This window comes from Babylonia areolata, chromosome 9, assembly GCF_041734735.1.
Source record: "Babylonia areolata isolate BAREFJ2019XMU chromosome 9, ASM4173473v1, whole genome shotgun sequence".
Classification (NCBI taxonomy): Eukaryota; Metazoa; Mollusca; class Gastropoda; order Neogastropoda; family Buccinidae; genus Babylonia; species Babylonia areolata.
Window position 1 is genome coordinate 22,068,614 of NC_134884.1, and position 10,000 is coordinate 22,078,613.

Sequence of the window (10,000 nt, forward strand, 5' to 3'; positions counted from 1 at the left end):
GCAAATAACTGACTAAACAAGATAAACACAGTGATTGACTGATAGGTTTTGTATTTCAGTAAATGAATGAATGAGTCGGGGAATGAATGAATTCATTTATGCATTTATTCATTTTCTTACTTACTTACTTACTTACTTACTTACTTACTATATTATGATAAAAGACATGGACACACACTGGTTTGGAGGTATCGTTTCTACTGAAATCGTCAACCGATGGCATCACACTCACCATTTATCGCAAAAGACAGAAACGTGTCCGTCACCCCCACCTCACCCCTCACCCCAACCCCAGCCCTCTTCTCAACCCAGACACATACTCAAGAAAGACACGTCCCTTCATTTCCTTCAACCTTAAGTCTCCCTGTCAACTGTCAAGCCAGACGTAAGTTGGCAACAAAATGCGAACCCCCCCCCAAAAAAAAAACAAACACACACACACACACACACACACACACACACACACACACACACACACACACACACACACACACACACACACACACAAATATACACACACACACAAACACACACACACACACACACACACACACACACACACACACACACACACACACACACACATGAAAGTGAAGGCAAACTGCACAGTTACTGACATGACAGGGGAAATGAGGCTGTGCCTGTCTCCTCGTGTATCGCTTCTCTCACAGACGGGCGCAATAGCCGAGTGGTTAAAGCGTTGGACTTTCAATCTGAGGGTCCCGGGTTCGAATCACGGTGACGGCGCCTGGTGGGTAAAGGGTGGAGATTTTTACGATCGATCTCCCAGGTCAACATATGTGCAGACCTGCTTAGTGCCTGAACCCCCCTTCGTGTGTATATGCAAGCAGAAGATCAAATACGCACGTTAAAGATCCTGTAATCCATGTCAGCGTTCGGTGGGTTATGGAAACGAGAACATACCCAGCATGCACACCCCCGAAAACGGAGTATGGCTGCCTGCATGGCGGGGTAAAAACGGTCATACACGTAAAAGCCCACTCGTGTGCATACGAGTGAACGCAGAAGAAGAAGAAGCTTCTCTCACACTTCTGGGCTTTCTTTTGTGTCTCCGTCTCTTCATTTCGTTTATTCTGTTCTATCCCTTATGCTATTTTCTTATTTTCGAGTTCATAACACCTACACATGAAGACAAGAATAACTTTACAAAATGAATAGATTAACAAACAAAATGATTAAATAAATAAACAGACACACAAATCTCTCTAAACAAGAAACTAAATAAGTACATATATGAACTGATTCATTGATGGATTGATATTTACAAATAAATCGATAAATGAATAGATAATAAATGAATAACTAACTAACTAACTAACTTATCGCACTCATCATCAATCTCAATTGACAGTAACGTGCCCCCTCGCCCCCCCCCCCCCCCCCCCCCCCCACCCCCGTTCCTCAGACAGACAGACAGACAGACAGACACATCACTCACAAGAAAGACACCTTCCTTCATTTCCTCTTAACTCAAAGTCTCCTTCGTTTCCTCATAACTCAAAGCCTCCCTGGATACAAGCACGAGCCTTTGCCCTGAAGATATGTTGGCAAGAAAGGGAGAAAGAAAGAAGAGAGAAAGAGAGAGAGAGAGAGAGAGGGAAAAAAAAAGAAAGAAAAGACAAAAAGTCAAAGCAAAGCTGTTCAGTTACCGACAGGGAAATGAGCTTGTGCCGGTCTCGTGTAACTCTTCTTTGGCAGTTCTGGAGTTTCCATCAGCACTTGATTGTGTGGACTTTCTTTTCTGTCTCCTTTTTCTTTCTTTTCTCCCCCCCCCCCCCCCCTCCTTTCTTCTTTCCTTGTTAACTTCTTTCTTTCAGAGAGAGAGAGAGAGAGAATGAATGAATGAATGAATCTTTATTTTCCAACGGTGAAGACATTAGCCCTTTGACCGACTTACACATCTACCGTTGTTCTAAGAGACACACAGACATATACGCATATAAATGTTGTTATACTTAATACATGTGTAAGGTACAAGTATAACACAGCGTCAAACTGAGAGACACAACATCGCTCACATCTGTACACACACACACACACACACACACACACACACACACACACACACACACATACATACACACACACACTAACACACACACACACACACACACACACACACACACATACATTCTCATACATAAACACACACACACACACACACACACACACACACACACACACACACACACACACACACACACACACACACACACACACACACACACAGCCAAGATTTTAAGAAGAAATGACAGACAGACAAAGGGGCGCAGGAAAGGAAGAGGATGGAATGAATAAAAGAAAGGAAGAATTGCATAGAGAAAGGATGGAAGGATGCAAAGAAGATGAAAAGTAAGAAAGAAAGAGAGAATGGAGAACAGGAAGGAAGGGGGAAGGAAAATGATAATGAGATGTAAAGTGAACAAAGGACACCCCCTGACTAAAACACCATCCTTCTAATCCTTGTTTCCGTATTTCTTCTCGAAAGAACCTGCTGCTGCTGCTGCCGCTGCTGCTGCTGATGCTGATGATGATGCTGGTGATTGTATGTATACTTATATAGCACCTAACCTTGGTTAGAGATCAAGTTCTAAATACTGTACTCAACACAAAACATTAAACATGACTTAATTAAAAAGAAACAATAACATATAAGACTTTCATATAAAACGTATTGTATATATTCACTTAATCGAAATGTTGCAATTTATAATTATTGTAAACACATTGAAATACACCAAGGCTAACATTGCATGCATCATATTGCGCAGAAATTAAGATGTGATAAGATTGATTTTATCATCTCATACAGAGAAATTACATCAGGTGCGGTAGCGCACACAAGCGCGCGCGCGCTCGCTCACACACACACACACACACACACACACACACACACACACACACACACACACACACACACACCGATACACAAAATGATAAAATGCCTTAATTGAGCAGGAACAGCAAACACCTGTATGCTAATATACTGTATACGTTGGGCTACGCCGCTGGTCAGGCATCTGCTTGGCAGATGTGGTGTAGCGTATATGGATTTGTCCGAACGCAATGACGCCTCCTTGAGCTACTGAAACTGTATACGCTTTTTCATAAACAACAACAACAACAACAACAACGACAGCAAACAAACAAACAAAAAATCACAATATTCGCTTAAAAATGTAATTGATAATCATTACATAGTAATTATAAGTAGGTGTTGTAACAAAAGGTAGTTCTTACAACACGACACAAAGAAACACTGCCAATGAAATTCAGCGGTAGTTCTTCTTCTCTGGAGAATGTCCTCATTGCGACCGGACACCGTTCGCTCCAAGTACATTAACTCTCTCCATACGAACGGCGAAAGAGACGACGTTAACAGCGTTTCACCCCAATTACCACCATCAAAATATTGCAAGCGGAAGGCTCTTATACTGAAGAGGTGAATGTTGACAAAGAATACCACAATTCTGACGACGGAAGCTAAAGGTTGGGTCATTGAGACACCCACTGGACATCCGAGGGGTCTATGTAGAGGAGAAGAGAGGACTGGCCGTACTGAGTGAGTTAAAAAGGAGTCATTACGCAGAGGCCGAATGCCGCGTGTTTTAGCGATTAAGTGACAGTAGTCTACCGTAAATCAGCTTTTTTGTTCACCTCTTTTCTCTCCAAACAGCTAGCGGATTCCAAGGTTGATTTTCCAGCTAATGGTGTTTTATATCCCATTTTCAACTCTTGTGTCCTCCTCGTTCGCTTTTTTCGATTTCAGGTTTGTTTTTATTTTTCATTTTTAAAATATATTTTCCTCGTTCCTTTTTTTTTTTTTTTTTTTTTTTTTCGTTTTCTTCGCGTTCATGAGTGTGTGTGTGTGTGTGTGTGTGTGTTGCAATGATGCTTTCTTTGTATCATCGGGTTAAAGTATCCAAACTCATGTTGTCTCTTTTTGATCGAGACCTGGTTTTGTGACGGACAGACACTGTCATGATAATTGCAATACTGGGTGTTGTTACTACAGAACGTTTTTCAGAGGTGCACATTAACATGAAACGTGTGTGTGTGTGTGTGTGTGTGTGTGTGTGTGTGTGCGTCTGTGCGTGTGTATCTGTATTTGTGTATGTGCGCGCATGTGCATGTGTGTCCCGGAGAAAGAAAAACAACAGAAAAACTCACAATTCCCCACCCCTCCACTTCCCAAATGAATTTTTTTCCAGGCTCATTTCTACAGCTTGAATCAAGCTATTCCAGGCTCATTTCTACTGCTTGAATCAAGCTATTCCAGGCTGATTTCTACTGCTTGAATCAAGCTATTCCAGGCTCATTTCTAATGCTTGAATCAAGCTATTCTAGGCTCATTTCTACTGCTTGAATCAAGCTATTCCAGGCTGATTTCTACAGCCTGACTCAAGCTATTCCAGGCTGATTTCTACTGCTTGAATCAAGCTATTCCAGGCTGATTTCTACAGCTTGACTCAAGCTATTCCGGGCTCATTTCTACTGCTTGAATCAAGCTATTCCAGGCTCATTTCTACTGCTTGAATCAAGCTATTCCAGGCTCATTTCTACTGCTTGAATCAAGCTATTCCAGGCTGATTTCTACAGCTTGACTCAAGCTATTCCAGGCTCATTTCTACAGCTTGACAAGCTATTCCAGGCCCATTTCTACAGCTTGACTCAAGCTATTCCAGGCTCATTTCTACTGCTTGAATCAAGCTATTCCAGGCTCATTTCTACGGCTTGACTCAAGCTATTCCAGGCTCATTTCTACAGCTTGACTCAAGCTGTTCCAGGCTCATTTCTACTACTTGAATCAAGCTATTCCAGGCTGATTTCTACAGCTTGACTCAAGCTATTCCTGGCTCATTTCTACTGCTTGAATCAAGCTATTCCAGGCTGATTTCTACTGCTTGAATCAAGCTATTCCAGGCTCATTTCTAATGCTTGAATCAAGCTATTCTAGGCTGATTTCTACTGCTTGAATCAAGCTATTCCAGGCTGATTTCTACAGCTTGACTCAAGCTATTCCAGGCTGATTTCTACTGCTTGAATCAAGCTATTCCAGGCTGATTTCTACAGCTTGACTCAAGCCATTCCGGGCTCATTTCTACTGCTTGAATCAAGCTATTCCAGGCTCATTTCTACTGCTTGAATCAAGCTATTCCAGGCTCATTTCTACTGCTTGAATCAAGCTATTCCAGGCTGATTTCTACAGCTTGACTCAAGCTATTCCAGGCTCATTTCTACAGCTTGACAAGCTATTCCAGGCTCATTTCTACAGCTTGACTCAAGCTATTCCAGGCTCATTTCTACTGCTTGAATCAAGCTATTCCAGGCTCATTTCTACGGCTTGACTCAAGCTATTCCAGGCTCATTTCTACAGCTTGACTCAAGCTGTTCCAGGCTCATTTCTACTACTTGAATCAAGCTACTCCAGGCTGATTTCTACAGCTTGACTCAAGCTATTCCTGGCTCATTTCTACTGCTTGAATCAAGCTATTCCAGGCTGATTTCTACTGCTTGAATCAAGCTATTCCAGGCTCATTTCTAATGCTTGAATCAAGCTATTCTAGGCTGATTTCTACTGCTTGAATCAAGCTATTCCAGGCTGATTTCTACAGCTTGACTCAAGCTATTCCAGGCTGATTTCTACTGCTTGAATCAAGCTATTCCAGGCTGATTTCTACAGCTTGACACAAGCTATTCCTGGCTCATTTCTACTGCTTGAATCAAGCTATTCCAGGCTCATTTCTACTGCTTGAATCAAGCTATTCCAGGCTCATTTCTACTGCTTGAATCAAGCTATTCCAGGCTGATTTCTACAGCTTGACTCAAGCTATTCCAGGCTCATTTCTACAGCTTGACAAGCTATTCCAGGCTCATTTCTACAGCTTGACTCAAGCTATTCCAGGCTCATTTCTACTGCTTGAATCAAGCTATTCCAGGCTCATTTCTACGGCTTGACTCAAGCTATTCCAGGCTCATTTCTACGGCTTGACTCAAGCTGTTCCAGGCTCATTTCTACTACTTGAATCAAGCTATTCCAGGCTGATTTCTACAGCTTGACTCAAGCTATTCCTGGCTCATTTCTACAGCTTGACTCAAGCTGTTCCAGGCTCATTTCTACAGCTTGACTCAAGCTGTTCCAGGCTCATTTCTACAGCTTGAATCAAGCTATTGACAAGCCTTTACTGACCCCTCTCCTTCCCTCGCCCCAACACTTTTTGGCATATTTTTCTCCATGCTTCTGTCATATGCGTTCACAAACAACGAAGATGGAGTTTACCTGCACACAAAATCTGACGGAAAGCTCTTCAACCTGGCCACACTCACAGCCAAGACCAAAGTCAGGCATGTCACCATCAGAGAGGCTCTCTTTGCCGATGATACTGCACTGGTGACACACATAGGAGGCCCTTCAGAGACTCATGGATCGCCGTGCACACGCATGCAACTAATTTGGCCTCACCATCAGCCTGAAGAGAACGGAAGTGATGGGACAGGGCGAAGTTTCTAAAGAACCTGAAGTTAGTCTGGACAAGCCTGAACCCAAAACGGGACAGGTAAAGAAAAACCGTCCGATTGATAAAACTGAAAAAAACCCAACAACAACAACAACAACAAAATATATTTATATAATATAAAAATCACACACACAATAGCAACAAAAAACAAACACGAAATTACATAAAATGCATCTTCAATTTAACCAACAAAAGTGAAAAGAAGGGACCGAATCTAGCCATTCCAGCATGACACCCCCCCTTGTCCCATAAGAAGATAGATGGGTAGGCCTCCACTACAAACTGGAAGGGGGAGACATGAAAGAATGATGGGGCTAGGAGAGTAAATGATTAACAAGAGAGGCAAGGCCTTCAAGACCCACTTGTGATACGCTTAAAAAAAAAAAACTTTTAAAAAATAGATTCAATCCTTAAAATGTGTTCCGTGTTTGTTGTTATAAAAGTTCCTTTAAAAAAGAAAAAAAAAAAAAAAAAAATACAGAAAAAAAAGGAAAGAAAGGAAGAAAAAAAAAGACCTCAGCGCAGATTCGCACACAGCCTGTTCGGATGGGAAAAAATGGTCTCAGTCACGGTCTTAGTCACTGCAGATCTAACAACAGCGTTCAAAAATTAATATATAAGCATGCGGCGATATATCGCTTGCGGAATTCGAAGTCATAACGCTGTTTGAATCATGTTATTTTGGTGTATCTCAGGCATTTAAGAATTCTTTAAAGTCCGCGGTTAAGGAGACGTTGCCATCGCTGCAATCACACTGCAACATTAAGCCTTTTTCTCTGGATCTAGATAGATGTGCAAGTTCAGTTACGCTCGCCGGGCAAGTACGATACGGTCGATTCAATTTTTCTTTAATGTTTATTTTAGTTAATTGAGTATCCACTTTAAAACATTCATACGCGTCAATGATGTAGCCTCTGTCTGTCCAGAATTTGTATTTCTTTCCATTTAATTGCGAACGAGAAAAACAAGGTCACGCCGCATTTTTACAAAGCATCGCCTTCGATACTGCAACTGAGATGCGGTTTTCTTGTGTTTTCGGAATCCCGGAAATAGCCTCAACGAAATAAACCGTTAATAATACGGGAAACACCGCTTAATTCGGGAGACTTATTATTGGTATGACTATGAAGAATTTTTTTTGGCTACTATTTTTTTTTAGCCAAATTTGGTATTGACAAAGTATTTTAAGAGAAAATGGCAATGTTAAGGTTTACCACGGACACACACACACACACACACACACACACACAACCGAACACCGTGTTATAACATAGACTCACTTTATTTACACAGGTGAGTCAAAGTGCTCACTGGAAGTGTTGTGCACGAAGAAAGAAAGGAAATATAGAACAGAACAATGAACGAAAGATAGAAAGAAATGAAGACTGCATGAATGGATATACGAATGAGTGAGTGAGTGAATAAATAAATAAATGAATGAATGAACAAAATAAGTAAATTTGGATTGAAAATCGGAAGGAAAGGAATGCTACAAACGGAGCTCATTAATCTTGTAATCTTTCAAAGGTCTCTATCCTTCCAAAGAAAAGCTGATGGTTTATGAGAGATTACTGTCACCGGACGAGAAGACAAAAACACATAAAGAACATTCCATGTGCTACGCGCCATGCCCCCCCCCCCCCTCACCCCCCCACCCCCACCCCCGCCAACACACACACCCTCCTTTAATTTTTTTTTTTTTTTTTTTTTTTTTACTCAGTTTTGTTTGCGGTTCTTGTAATCGACAATTCTTAAGCAATATATTTCGCCCCCTCTCCCCTCCCTCCCGCCCCCCACGCCTCCCCTCCCTCCTCTCACCCCCTCCCTATAAATATGTAAAACAAATTTATCCTAATGATAAACCGAAACAGAAATCACAAAAAAAAGAAGATTTGATGGCAAGCCTTCATAGATTTACTTCTCCGTGGTGTGTCTGTTTTTATTTTGATTTCCTCGTTTCATTATTTATTTTCAAAAGTATAGTTTAAATGTATTATGCCTTGCTCTAAAACACACAAGGATACAGAAACATAGACACAGACACAGGCACAGACACACACACACACACACACACACACACACACACACACACACACACACACACACACACACACACACACACACACACAATCTGTCGAACAGACTTATGCAATTGCATGCTTTAAAACGTCTTTTTGGGGTAGACAGACTTGTTCATGGTGAAAGGATATATATATATATATATATATATATATATATATATATATATATATATATATATTCCATTGTAATTTCTAAATGGATGAAGAAATGAGGCGATTGTAAGGGAGACAAGGAAATACTTGACCTGACGGAACAATATATTCATATATTATGACTTTTTTTTTTTTTTAAACCATGTATGAAAGTAAACATTCTACTGCAGTCATTGTATTGAATTGCATTACAGTTGTTTTTTGTTGTTGTTGTTGTTGTTTTAGTTGTGTGAAATTCGGGCTGCGGTCGTCACCCCTTTTTTTCTTAGATTTATTTTCTTCATATGTTTTTTTTCCATACTACTACTACTACTACTACTACTACTACTACTACTACTACTACTACCATTTGTGTGCATTCGCTACATATGTGTGAATTTGTTACTGTTCTGTTTTTATTTTGTTTTCATTTCATTGTTTACCACTTTGTTAAACAAAGAAACAAAAAAAAGTTCTTAAATGACTTATTCTATACTGTTCCACACATATTCCTGTTCTTCTTCTGTCAATTATTTTATTTTTGTCATCCAAGCTGCTCTCTCTCTCTCTCCTTTTCTCTCTCTCTCTCTCTCTCTCTCTCTCTCTCTCTCTCTGTCTGATGCCTTGCTGTGAGGCAAGAAGAGAGTATAAAATATGTTAAAAAGAAGCGAAACAAACAAACAAAAACAAATTATAATGATTGTTTCTGGATAAACGTATAGCTGCTGCAAACAACCAAAGAAAATTTTTGGAAAAATTGCACATAAACTTCCTTTTAAAAGGAAACAGTTTCAAAACGAATTAACAGTCGATGACTCTTCTGTTTACATTTGTTGTTATTATTTTATTCTTTTTTTTTTCTTTGAAAAAAAAGTGTTTGTTAATCAACTTGGTCAAGGTGGAAACATTTTCATCATGTGTAACAGTGCAAATTTATAACATATAATAGACATTATACTTAGCATCAGCATAGAGTTGTGGACACTTTGCTTAGCTAACGTAATATGAAAAAAACCCCAACATAATCCATACATTGATTTCTGGAAAAAAAAACAACAACATATGGAGTATCTTATGTATGAACACTTTCCTCTAGTTTTTCAAGGCCTGACTAAGCGCGTTGGGTTACGCTGCTGGTCAGGCATCTGCTTGGCAGATGTGGTGTAGCGTATATGGATTTGTCCGTACGCAGTGACGCCTCCTTGAGCTACTGAAACTGAAACTGAAACTTCCTCTAGTTTTCCATAC